Raw genomic sequence first — 13,507 nt, 5'->3', positions numbered from 1 at the left:
GGTACATAGCCAGATCGTGTCTCTCAAACTCACAATATTGAAATATTAAATCAGTTAGAGTTTCTGGCTAGCTCTTCTCTTCTGTATAGGAATGGTGATAGCTAGGGAGTATGCACGAGTGGAAAGATTATTATGTATGCAATGGCTGCTGGCTATAAATGCATTTACATTCTAGGGAACCTTATTGATGGTTGGCACAAGCGAGTGAATTTTGGGGGTTACTGTTCATGTATTGCTGTTAATGATGTTTTCAACTGAAAGCCTTGCGTTTCTATAGGTTAGGGTAGTGATCTCAGGTTCACAGTGATGATTGAGATCACTTACACTGGGTACATTATGAACCATTTCATGCAGTTGCCCAGAAAAGCTAAGATGTAGGCTGAGAGGACCTGATTTGTGCTATGCTCCCAAAAACCAAGAGCTTTCTTCTCACGTAAGAAAATTTCCGGACATTTCTGCTACTCTCAATGAGCTGGTAGATCCTGTGACAAAGCTGCTGCAGAAGTAAATACCTTAGAAGGTTTCATTTACTCCAAAGTGACAGGAAGGCTGGTATACCCCAACAACAGCCCGCTGTGTTGCTCCTGTGCTGATCTGAATTAGACTACTAGTGTTCAGACAGATGACTGATGTAGGGAGCATCCTCAGCTCGACGAGGTGCCTTTGTCCTAGACCTTTTTCACAAGAACAGAAGAATGGATGCTTGCAACGTGCATTTGGTAGTTAAAAGGTTTAAAGGGTAAGGGTGACGGGGAACCCAACTGTACTGCTGATTCCTACTGAAATGCTTGAAGGGACAGGCCTAAGCACATGTTAGAGCACATGCGCATCACCTCCCATTCTTCAATGTCTGTGTATACTTGTCTCCAAGGGGCACAGCCAAGGAAGGTCAGCAGAGAGCTCGCGGTTATTCAACCCTCTTTAGCAGGTAGTACCAAATCTTTTTTATTGAATCAAGCAGTAGTTAGAGATCCTACATAAAAGCGTTGGACGGAGCTCTAACCAATGATCATCAAATTGCATCTCACTCCACTGCTGGCTGGATCTGGTGTCTAAGATTAGGAGTGAACATGGATACACACACAACACAAATACACAAAACAGACACAGTCAAATGAAACACCTCAATAATATATTTTTCAGTTGGGTGGGGGAAAGGGAAGGAAGTAAGGAAGGATGGCTGCTTGAAAACTGATGGACCGAGGTCACAGATCCCTAGCTAGGTCACTGTGGTGTGAATTGTCTGGGGTTTAGTGTGTCTGAACCAGAAAAAGGGACTGAGTAGCAGTTACATTACACAATAGAGTCTGCAATGATGAAAATGCACATTTCTTGTGGCGATTCCACAGAACGAGGGCATGGCAGGCTCTTTAAATTGGATTATGTAGTGTTTAAGGACATTATTGAAGTTGGTGTTTTGCAGCGTGAATCCTTTCCTGGATTCACATGATGTGCATTATTCCGCCATCTAGTGGTTGGGTCCGGAATTGTCCCTATTTTGTTTTGTGTGTTTTGGGCATGTCAAACACCATTTGGTGCTAGGTCCATCCCCTGCGTGACGTCAAGGGCACCCCGGAGGTCGTTGTGCGTAGTAGCCATCTTTATAAAATTGCAGAAAATCCCTGAAAAAACTAGAGTTTTAAAGAAAACTAACTGCACCGATGACGCGACCGGAGAACACACTTAGTCTCCAGAGACTACGTTTTTCAACACAGAATCCCTCCACTACACGACTAAGCATGGTTCGACAAATGGCGAGGTAGGGGCCATGGAAAATATCCACTTCAAATTCAGCCCCAAATGCCACCACAAATTCACCCAACGTGACCCACACGAGGTGTGCAACTCTGTCTGCCCAAGGATCACAAAGACAAGGATTGCGAGGCCTGCGCAGTGTTCATTACCCCGCAAGTTGTAACATCGACTTGCGAAGGGGGGCACTGGATGTTGGAATAGTATAATTTACTATTCCAACTCCAGTCTGTGCGGACTGTAGCGAAGGTGTTGGATTTTAAATCCAACACCATCTTTCCCCTCCGCAAGTCGTTGTTACGACTGGTGGAGTAATGGTATGCATTGTTACAAAGCGGTCAATGTAACAACTGCGTTGTAATTGCATGCGAGGTGACGGATTTGTTGTAAGGGCTGTTTACCATCTTCGACCAAGGCATGGAAGCCTTCAAGGAACCAGCCAAAGGTGTGACACCAAGGGTTGAGAAGAAGTATAAACCCTCCTCCAAAGACTCTATATACAGGGAAATACTGCACCAGACTCTATCATTGTGACCACAGCAAGGAAGAGGGGCAACGCCCTCTCCAACACTGGTCCACCTCCAGAGAAGGAGAGTAAGAGAATGAACATGGTGGGCAAAAAAATAGAGAAAGAGGCAGCTGCGCAATGGTGCCTTGCTAACTCAAACGCCCTGTTAAACAGGAATGGTCACCAGCAATGGACATCTAGGAGCTCATCAACAAGCTCTCAGAAGAAGACAGGAAAAGGGGGAAATCCTTTGTCCAGGAAGGAAAGAATATAGCAAATACATGCCTAAAGTCAGCACTCGACGCAGCAGACACTGCCAGCAGACAAGTGTGCACAGATACCACACTAAGGAGACCTGCCCGGCTAAGAATGTCCGGCTTTAGGCAGGAGGTGCAGACCTCCATCATTAACAGACCATTAACAGGGGACACCCTGTTCGGGAAAGAAGTCGACGAAACTCTCCAACAAATAAAGAAGGGCAACAAAACTGCAAGAGCTATGGGAGCCCTGCAACAGAGAGGAGCTTTCAAAAGAGGAGGGTTTAACGGCAGGATACCCACAGGAAGAGGAGCCTTTACGCAAGGACAACAAATGCCTCATCCACAACAGTGCCTGGAAACGGTCAACAGTCAAGTCAACAGACCGGATATCAAGGCCGGCAACAACAGCCAAACCAGTCCTTTCAAGGAAGGGAAAGAGGCAGAGACCAGCCCTCCAGGGGAAGAGGAAATGGATCAAATTGACTTGTGCACCTAAAAGGGCCCACACACAAAACCAGTGGGGGGCAGGATAGCGCGATACCTGCAAAAATGGCAAGATATCACTACAGACAATTGGATATTAAACTTGATAAAATATGGGTATTGCATAGATCTGACAAAGACACCACCAGCAAACCGTCCAAAAATAAAAAGGTACCACAAGTCAGAAGTCACACAGTTGAGATCAGAAATCAAGAAGCTTCTTCAAAAGCAAGCAATAGAAACCGTACCAAAGGAAGACCTTTTCAAGGGAAACTACTCACCATATTTCCTAGTGCCCAAACAAGACCTTACAGTGAGGCCTATCCTAGACCTAAGGTTCATAAACAAGTTCATTCTGACACAACATTTCAAGATGACTATGCTTCAAGAAATAACACCCCAAATTTAAAAAGGAGATTACACGGCGACAATAGACCTCAAAGACGCCTATTTGCAAATTCCCATGAACAAAAGCCACAGAAACTATCTCAGATTCCTACACGAAGGAATGCACTACCAGTTCAGGGTACTACCTTACGGAATAAAATCAGCACCACAGGTCTTCACAAAGTGCCTAGCCGCAGTTGCAGCACACCTATGAAAGGAGAGAATACATGTCTACCCTTATCTAGACGATTGGCTTATTAAGGCAAATACAAGACAAAAATGTCGTAGCCATGTTCGAACAGTAATCATCCCACTCCAGAAACAGGGATTCTCAATAAATCACAAGAAATCATCCAGAAAAGCCAGAACAAGAAAAAACATTCTTAGGTGCAAGACTCAACTCACAACTCGCCCGGGCTTATCCAATGCAAAACAGGATACAAATCATCCCTTTACCAGAGGGGCCAATCTCTGACAGTGAGGAGAGTCATGAAACTCATGGGCATGATGACATCATGCATCCCACTCTTTCCTCATGCCCGCCTCCATATGCTACCCTTCCAGGAATGGCTTTCCAACAATTGGTCACAGGGCACAGGGAGTTGGAAGGATCTAGTGGTTGTTACGCAGAAACTGCAAGCAAAAAACACAATGGTGGGCTTCCAGGAACATAACACTAGGTAGACCTTTCAGAAGCTCAACTCCCTCTACGACAATAACAACAGATGCATCCCACAAAGGCTGGGGAGCGCACCTCGGCCAACTGAAAATACGAGGTAAGTGGAACAACCTTGACTCCATAAAACACATAATTTACCTGGATATGAAAACAGTTCTCCTAGAACTAAAAGCATTCCAGAATCACAATTCAAAACAAACATGGAGGTACAAAGTCATTCCCACTCAGCAAGCTAGCACAACAGATCTGGAGATGGGAAATTTCATAAAAAATCAATCTACAAACAATACACCTACCAGGAATGTACAACACTATGGCAGATCAACTGAGCAGGCGGAACAGCTGTTCCCACGAGTGGGAATTTAAACAGAAGACAATACAATACATCTTCAAACTCTGGGGGACTTCAGAAATAGGCCTATTTGCCCCAATACAGAACAAGAAATGCCAGTTCTTTGCCTCCAGGTTTCATCAACACCTGTCAAAAGGACATGCCCTGTCGCTAGATTGGTCAGGGAAATTTGCATACGCTTTTCCACCACTACCCCTGAGCCAAAGAGTCCTAGAAAAAGCAAGGCAACCAGGAACAAACCGAATTCTCATGCTCCATAATGAGCCAGACAAACAGATGCTCCAGTCTGCTAGAACTGTCCAAGGGACAAATAATCAGACTCAAAGCAGACAAGGACCTACTAACAATGTAACAGGGCCAAATCTTCCACCCATAGCCGACGACACTATGCCTAGCGGCCTGATACCTGAATACGCAGAGTTTGGTCACTTAAACTTGCCTCGGTGAAAAATTGAAATTTTAAATGAGTCAAGAAAACAAACCACAAGGCAATGCTATGCCGCAAAATGGAAGTGGTACACCCCTTGGTGCATAGCAAACAACTAAATGGACTCAAATCTCCACACAAAAAACAGTGGTCATATATCTGACACACCTCCTAGATAGTCACATTAACTACTCAAGCCTGAATTTACACTTTGCAGCTATAGTAGCCTACACCAGAGAAAAATAATACAAGAGCTTCTTCAGGAGACTTGTCATAAAAAGATTCCTATACGGATCTAAAAGAATTAATCCCCCAAGGACATCTCCAGCTCTCATGGAGAGTTTAAATAAAGTCCTCACGCAACTAATGACAGAACCATTTGAGCCCGTGCACAAAGCAGACCTCAAACACATCACTTTGAAAACATCATTCCTAATAGCTGTTACATCTTTACGAAGAGTAAGTGAACTACATGCATTAACTATAGAAGAACCATACATTCAAATCCATAAGGACTAAGTATTCCTAAGACCGAATCCTCAGTTCTTACCAAAAGTTGTGTCCAAGTATCATTCGAATCAAAGCATTCTCCTACTAGTCTTCTTCAAAGACACGCAAACAAAAGGGGAATAGAGCCTCCATGGCCAGGATGTAAGGAGGGCCTACTGTACTATCTACAGAGAACAGAACAAGCTTGCAAGAGCAAACAGCTGTTTGTTGCATACTCACATACCTAGACAGGAACTCCTGTCACAAAGGCAACAATTGCACGATGGATAGTCCAAACCATCCAACTATGTTATGCCACATTAGGAAAACCCTAAGCGTACCGCCAAAAGCTCACTCAACTACAAAGAAAGGGGCAACCCTAGCATTCATGGCCAATGTGCTAATAGACACTATGGGGCAGATTTACAAGCCCTTTGCGCCACTTTTGCGTTACTTTCCCATGTTAAAAATGATGCAAAGGGCTTGTAAATCTGCCCCTATATGTGCTGCAACAACTTGGGCATCTCCACACACTTTCACTAAGCATTACTGTGTGGACATAAAAATTAATAAGGAAGCGCAAGTAGGACAAAAGGCACTTCAACCCCTGTTCTCAAAGTCTTCCTCTTACCACAGCCTCCCCGATAAGGGAGAAAACGCTACGTAATCTGATGCACAGCATGTGAATCCAGAAAAGGATGCAGGCTGCAAAAAGGAATGGTTACTTACCAGTAGGACTAGTTTTGCAGCTTAAAGAGTTTTCTGGATTCAAATGCGACCCACACAGCCACCTCTACAAGGAATACAAGCAGGTGGGGAACTATAATTTACAATTCACTGAAGTACCATCTGAAAGACGTTAAGACTGAAACACAGAAAAAAGAATCCAAAGATGGCTACTACGCACAACCTCTGGGGCGCCGTCTGACGCCAGCAGGGGACGAACCTAGCACCCAATGGTGGTTGACGATGCCCAAAACACGAACAAATACAAAGACTATTCCCGACCCAACCACTAGATGGCGGAATAATGCACAGCATGTGAATCCAGAAAACTTTTTAAGCTGCAAAACTACTCCTACTAGTAAGTAACCATTTTGTTGTGTGAAGTGACGGAATTTATAACAAAGAAGAGGATGTCCCAATTAAGCAAGGCCCTATGGAAGAGCCTTGAGAAGGCATGTGGAAGTGACTGAATGTCAAGTGGTGATGAGGCTGAGATGATTGTGACTGATAGCCCTGATTAGGAGGAAGATAACACGCATGAGATAGCTGGTGAACAGGAGTTTGCAGTCCAGTGTCATGAACCTGGTGCACTGTGAGGCAACGTGGCTGATGTTGTTCCATTTAGAAAGAAGAGGATTTAAGATTCAGAGAGACTTAACAGGGTGCAGTGTTAAAAATGCATATTTTTTCAAGGTGACAGAGTGAGAATTCCTCAAGAAAGAGTAATGGAATAAAGGCAACTAGCGAAATGGAAGTGTTCTTCTACTCTCATCGTTTCTGAAGTTGTTATACACCCAGGCAGATTTGATGTGGATAACGATCCCGCTGCCCTGTGACAGAATACCTGTAACCCTTCCATGAGCGGATGGGTGAAACTATCTCCCTTTCCTCTGTCAAATAATTACCCACTTTTATCGTTGAACACAAGACATATACATTCATTTGGGCATAAAACCAGACCGTCTTTACCTCGCACAGATTCTTTGCAAATGTTGCCTGACAAACAAGTATTTGCAAAGCGGATAGATCTGGGCCTTTTGTGTATAACAAGTATGTAGGAAGGTGGATATCTGACTATGGTTACCCCCAAATTTTTGCCTAGTGTCTAGCTGGTTTTTCGACTTAGTTGGCCTGAGATCCTGCCATTCAGGCTCTCAGGCTATCTGCTCTCTCTGTAAAATGGACTCCATGTACCCTAGGTACATACCCAATTGGTTGGATCACCCTGTCAGCCCCTGTACCAGTGTACACTAGGTACCCAGGGCATTGGTGTACCCAAGGCCTGCCAAGGGCTGCAGCATGTATTATGCCACCCCAGGCTTGGCCTAACAATTTGACACAACTGGCTGATCACTCAGCTGGGGTAAGTTGGTGTAATCACCTCTTACTTAGGTGTAGTATACCTATACCTAACCTTAAATGGGACACCTGGTAACCTATAAGTCACTCCTATGGCAGGCCTTAACAATCCTGAAGGCAGAGTGCTTGGTTCCCTGTGAGATGGTGCTCTGGCATGAGCTGAGCCTGTCTGCAGTGGTCGGAACAACTTCCTTCTACTGTTTCCAGATATCGTCATACCATATACTCTTAAGTGCATTATGAACCTCGCGGTTAAATGCTAACTTTGGTTTGGCTTTATCAAAACATGTCGAGTAAGGTGTCATACGAATTGGAATACTAACCCCTCGCCAATTCTGGCGACGGGGTTAGCATTCCACCCTTCTAGAGGGACACGACATGTACAGTGCCTGAAACCCGGGTAAAATCAGACATAGCCTCAGCTCCACAAAATGGATGCTGCCACCACAGACACAAGTCTGCCCTCCTGCTGCTGGGAGTCCTTCCAGCTTGGGAGGTGTGGACAAAGGGTTTCCTGCCAGGGGAGGTGCATGCACCACCCCAGACAGGATTTTGTGTATTGGTCAGGTAGGGCTTGAAAGAAACCAGACATGCCTGTGGCTCACAAGGAGCCTCGGGGCATATGCCAGTTCAAACCGGTCCTGGGGCACACCAGTCCCGGGCCTGGGGCGAGCTGGACAAAGGATTGGGGGTGTAACCACCCCCCTTCCTGGTCCCACCCATAGGGAGGGACCTAGCAGGTAGTCCGGCCCCTAGAATCCGAATAAAGGTAGGAGCTGTGTCCTAAGACTTGAGACATCCTGGAATCAACTTGAAACTAAGAAGAAGACGGGAACTTCGACATTCTGCTGCACAGAAGACTGAAGAAAATCTCCCCTGTGGTCAGGGAGTGACCACCTTGCTAACGCAAGCACCATCCAGTGAATCACCGTCTGCTTTGCCGCCGCCTCCCGCCGGAGCCCGAGCCCAGAGACTGACAAGACCTGGACCTCCAGACCTCTCACCGCCCGATCCACAGTCCCTGAAAAGAGGAGACCCGTGGAGGCACCGAGACACGTGGAGCCAGCCATCTTGGAACGACTACGACAAGCTGACCAGTGCAACAACCGAGGCTCCCTCCAAGTTGTGCTTTGGGTCCTGAGAAGCCCAACCCTCGAGCAGCATCTGCACCAAAGGTGAGCCCTCCAGCATCTCCACGATCTGCGTGGGGCCCTTCTGCATTTTGCCACTCGACGCGCCTAACCGGTTGCTGGCCCGCTGGCTAGTGGCCATCTTGGCGACGAAATCTACGACAAACACCGCTGGTCTGGTTGCTCCAGACTGGCCCTTGCTCCCCTCCAAAGGAGCAATCCCTCTGACCTTGCTGGTCAGAACCAACAGCTGATTTCCGAATCCTCCTGCAATTGCTTTTGCCAAGGCTTGTTTGCTTCGATCAAGTCGCCGACACCGCCGACAGCGAGAGCCTGCGTGGGACAGCTCGTGAGCCGACTCCTGGACGTCGTCGACCTTCAGGGACCACGTGGCTGCGGAGACAAGCTACCCCTCATCACCTGTTTGCACCCGACATCGCCTGGTACCCACCTGGTGCCACGCTGGTCACTGGCTAGTGACTGTGAACACTGTCCCCTCTGCTTACAGGTCTTCAACATCTCCGATCCACTCTTGGATCCACTGCATCTCTCCCGGACCGACCGCCTGCAGCATCTTTGTCTTCAAGCTCCACGGAACAGATAGAAGCAACCCGACGCACTTCGAGGCCTATGCACCCGCTTCCTGTGGGTGAGGTAAAGCTGGCACACCTGTGCCCAAGTGTAGTATTACATCTCTAGTGCCTGTGTTCCAAATCTTGAGTTCCTAGTCCATCCGGAAGATTCCTTTTGCAGTAACTTTGTACTTTTTACGCACCCATTGAAACCTATGGGAGCACGCGTGTGACTATTTGCTCTGCACACGCCACCCGTGGACCTCCTGGTCACTAACTGACGTTAGCTCCTTGTAGGCCCAGCGATTCTAGAGGCCTTAGGCCTTTTCCCTTTTCTGTTCGTGGTACTTATACCACTATTTTAGTATATGGTTTGAGTGGCCACCAGGGCCTATCCATATAAAGTGCAACTTCTGTGTATTCTGTGATAATCTTGTTTGACGATTTGTGCTCCTGTGCTCATAAAGAGACTAGGGGTTACTTTGAGAAATAAATACATATATATTTTGAATATATATCTGTGTGGTGTCCTTTCATTGGTATAAAAGGGGGTTGCATTTGGTAAAACAGCTGGCTTAACACGCTTCACGAGTTTAGCCTCAAAGACTGCTTAGCCTACGCTACCACTAGGGCAGCTAGTCCGAAAAGGTTGACTTACAACCACACCATAAGGGTTGCTTGGCATGGTACAAGGTGATCACTTTAACTAGTGAGCATCATATACCAGGCCAACTTCTCACATTGGTGAGCAGCGGTTGGATTTGAGCTTGCTGTGTTTTACCATTGTAATCTCTTGGTTACCAATTGAAAGATCACATAGGTACCTGTAGGTACATATAAAACAAGATTAGATATACTTAAGTTCTACTGAACTTAGTTGTTGTAGAGCAAAGGGAGTAGCACACCCTGACTACAACTACTAGATAGGTTTAGTAGGTAAACCCAAGTGTAGGTAGATTGCAACACATCCACCCACACTTAAGAGCAATGGCCGGGGCAGAGGGGTCCACTGTACCCATCTCTGTTGAGAGTGACCCCCAGAGGGCACCATCCAGCTTTGCTACCCTTAATCAGAATGAGCTCAGGCATTTGGCAACTCTTAGAGGCCTTAAACAGCCCAAGAACCCAAACTCTGCTGAGCTCAGAGAGCTCTTACAGAATGATGAGAATCAGAGAGCACTCAAGAAAGCTTCCCAGTTAGCCCCCTTAGGGACAGGAACAGGAGGCCCCCCTTCTGAAGATGCCACTGAAGTACCCCTTCCCAATAGTCACCCCTTAGATGGGATGCCTACCACAGAGGAAGAAAGTGATGGGGATACAGATGTGAGTGGGGATGAAGGGAGAACTAGCCCAGTGCCAAGTGTTATACTTGGCCCAGCTAAACTAAGGCTATTGGGGACTGACAGTGGGTTCACCCCATTGGATCTCCCCAGTGGACTTAACACAGGGCTTGGAAGGCAAAGGAATCGCTCAGGTGACTCCAATGCTTCCCATGGCTCTAGAGGCTCTCAAGGTCACTCCAGAAGGAGACTGACCACCCCTCAGAGGAGGGAACATGAGGCCAGAATGCAGGAAGCCCAGCTGAGGATCAGGAAGCAGGAGCTAGAAGTAGCCCTGATGGAAGAAAAACTGAGCAAGGCTAGGCAGCATAGAGAGAGTGGGTCTATACCCACTGGTGGCAGCAATGTCCCTAGGGACAAAGATAGGGTCTTTGACAATAGGAACCTGTCCAAGATTGTGCCCCCCTACAAAAGTGGGGATGACATCCACAAATGGATGACTGCTCTTGAGAGAGCCTGCAAAGTGCAGCAGGTTCCTGAAGACCAGTGGGCAGCAATCTTATGGCTCTCCTTTGAGGGGAGAGGCAGAGATAGACTCCTCACTGTTAGAGAAGAGGATGTCAGAAATTACAGAGTCCTGAAGAGTGTCCTAGTTGATGGGTTAGGCTTAACCACTGAACAGTACAGGTTAATGTTCAGAGACACCCAGAAGACACAGACTCAGGACTGGTCTGAATATGTGGAATGTGCCACTAAGGCTTTGGAGGGTTGGTTGCTGGGAAGTAAGGTGTCTGATTATACAGGATTGTACAATTTGATGATGAGAGAGCAGATTTTAAGTAATTGTCAAAACCAGCTTCTCCATCAACACCTGGTAGACTCAGATTTGACCTCTCCCCAAGAATTGGGAAAGAGGGCAGATAAATGGGTCAGGACCAGGATCAGGCCTAAAAACCAGGGTGGTGACCAAAAGAAAGATACCACCAAGCCTCAAGAGAAGGGTGGGGATAAAGAAAAAGAGAAACCTTCCTCAGGGCCCCAAAACTCCACACAGGGTGGTGGGTCCCAAGCTCCCTCCTCTACCACAGCTAAAAAGCCCTACTGCCATGAGTGTAAAACTCCTGGGCATTGGAAAACTGACAGCGGTTGCCCAAGGGCTAAAAACAAAACTGTTCCTCCAATTACTCCTGTCACACCACCTATTACTGTCAGCAGTAATCCCCCAGGTGGTGGGAGTGCCCCCAGAAATCTGGGTGGGTTTACTTGGGGAACACAGGGGGACCCTGGCTTAGCCAATTCCCCTACAGCAACCACTCTTGTCTGTGATGGTGGCATGGGGTTTGCCAACTTCACTGCCTGTCCCAACACTTTGGGTAGGTACAGACAGGAGCCCTACATCAATGGTACAAAAGCTGAGGCCTACAGAGACACTGGGGCTAGCATCACAATGGTGGCCCATTGGCTAGTTCCCTCTGAGCAGCTTTTGCCCGGTTTCTCCTACCAGGTGACTAACATTGATGGCAAACAGAACAGTCATCCCATGGCAGAGGTATGTCTCAGCTGGGGAGGGGTCACTGGCCCTAAAAGGGTAGCAGTGTCCCCAACCTTGCCTGTAGACTGCTTACTGGGGAATGACTTAGAACTCTCAGCTTGGGCTGGAGTTGAACAAGACACCCATTCTAAAATGGTAGGCCTTTCACAAAAGGGTAGGGGGGTTGTGCCATTCACAACCCCTGTCCAAATAGATTTCCTCCCTGAAAAGGTTGGAAGGGCAGTGGTAGCCACAGCCCAGGCACAGACAGACTTCCCTGTAGGGACTGGCAGAGCTGTGACAGTCACAGCTCAAACACAAACTGAGTGCCCCCCTGAAAAGGTTGGCAAGGCTGTAATGGTCTCAGCCTATACTCAGACTGACATAGGTGTAGTGAAGCCTGAAACAATGGATCACTCCACACAAACTGAGAGTAGTGGGGAGGAAGAAAAGTCTCCCTCTCCCCAGACATTAGGAAAAGGTCAGCCTCCTCAGGGATCTGACCTCACCCCTTGTGAAGGAACTGCCCCAGAGGTAGCCAGGCCTGGCCTGGCAGAGCCTCTGATGTCAGTGGCCCCTTCCAAGGTGGGATCCAGTCTGGTGCAGGTAGCCTGCCTCTCTCTACCCTGCCTCAGTCAGCCCAGGGCTGCAGAGGTCAGGGAGGCCAGTGGACCCCCAGAGGGCCCCTGTCCACAAGAACCCCCCCATCAAAAGAATGAGGATTGCCTGGCTAGTAGCCCTAGTCAGGTGATGGGTAAAAACATTCCTGAGGGATCTCCTTTACAGGTAGTTAGGGACCTCCCCCAGGGGGATTCTGTTGGGCACAGGCAAACATGGGACCTTAGGGCCCCAAACCTGACCTGTCCCTCCAGTAAGCCCACAAAAGGGACCCAGCCTCCAGCTTTAGGTAGCCAGAGGCTGACCCTGAGAGCACAGTGCAACTCAGTTAAAGAAAGAAAGGCATCCATGGTGGAGGATGATTGGAGGAAGCTGAGGCCTCACTTTGAGGACACTCACTTCAGTACTCCATCTCAACACCAGCCTTTTACTTTGCCAAGACACACCACAGGTAGAGATTCCCTATGGTGGAGACCCTCTGATACCCTTAGGGTGAGGGATTGCTTAGTGGACCATGAGACAGGGGGTAACCATGCCAGTGCTGGTTCCTCCTTATATGGCCACTTGGGCAATATAGGCTTACCTGGTCAAGGTCAGCCTTATCTCCCTTCGTTTGGGGGGGGGTTGTGTAGGAAGGTGGATATCTGACTATGGTTACCCCCAAATTTTTGCCTAGTGTCTAGCTGGTTTTTCGACTTAGTTGGCCTGAGATCCTGCCATTCAGGCTCTCAGGCTATCTGCTCTCTCTGTAAAATGGACTCCATGTACCCTAGGTACATACCCAATTGGTTGGATCACCCTGTCAGCCCCTGTACCAGTGTACACTAGGTACCCAGGGCATTGGTGTACCCAAGGCCTGCCAAGGGCTGCAGCATGTATTATGCCACCCCAGGCTTGGCCTAACAATTTGACACAACTGGCTGATCACTCAGCTGGGGTAAGTTGGTGTAATCA

This window comes from Triturus cristatus, chromosome 1_1 (genome assembly GCF_964204655.1).
Source record: "Triturus cristatus chromosome 1_1, aTriCri1.1, whole genome shotgun sequence".
NCBI lineage: Eukaryota > Metazoa > Chordata > Amphibia > Caudata > Salamandridae > Triturus > Triturus cristatus.
Note: the sequence above shows the minus strand (reverse complement) of the source record.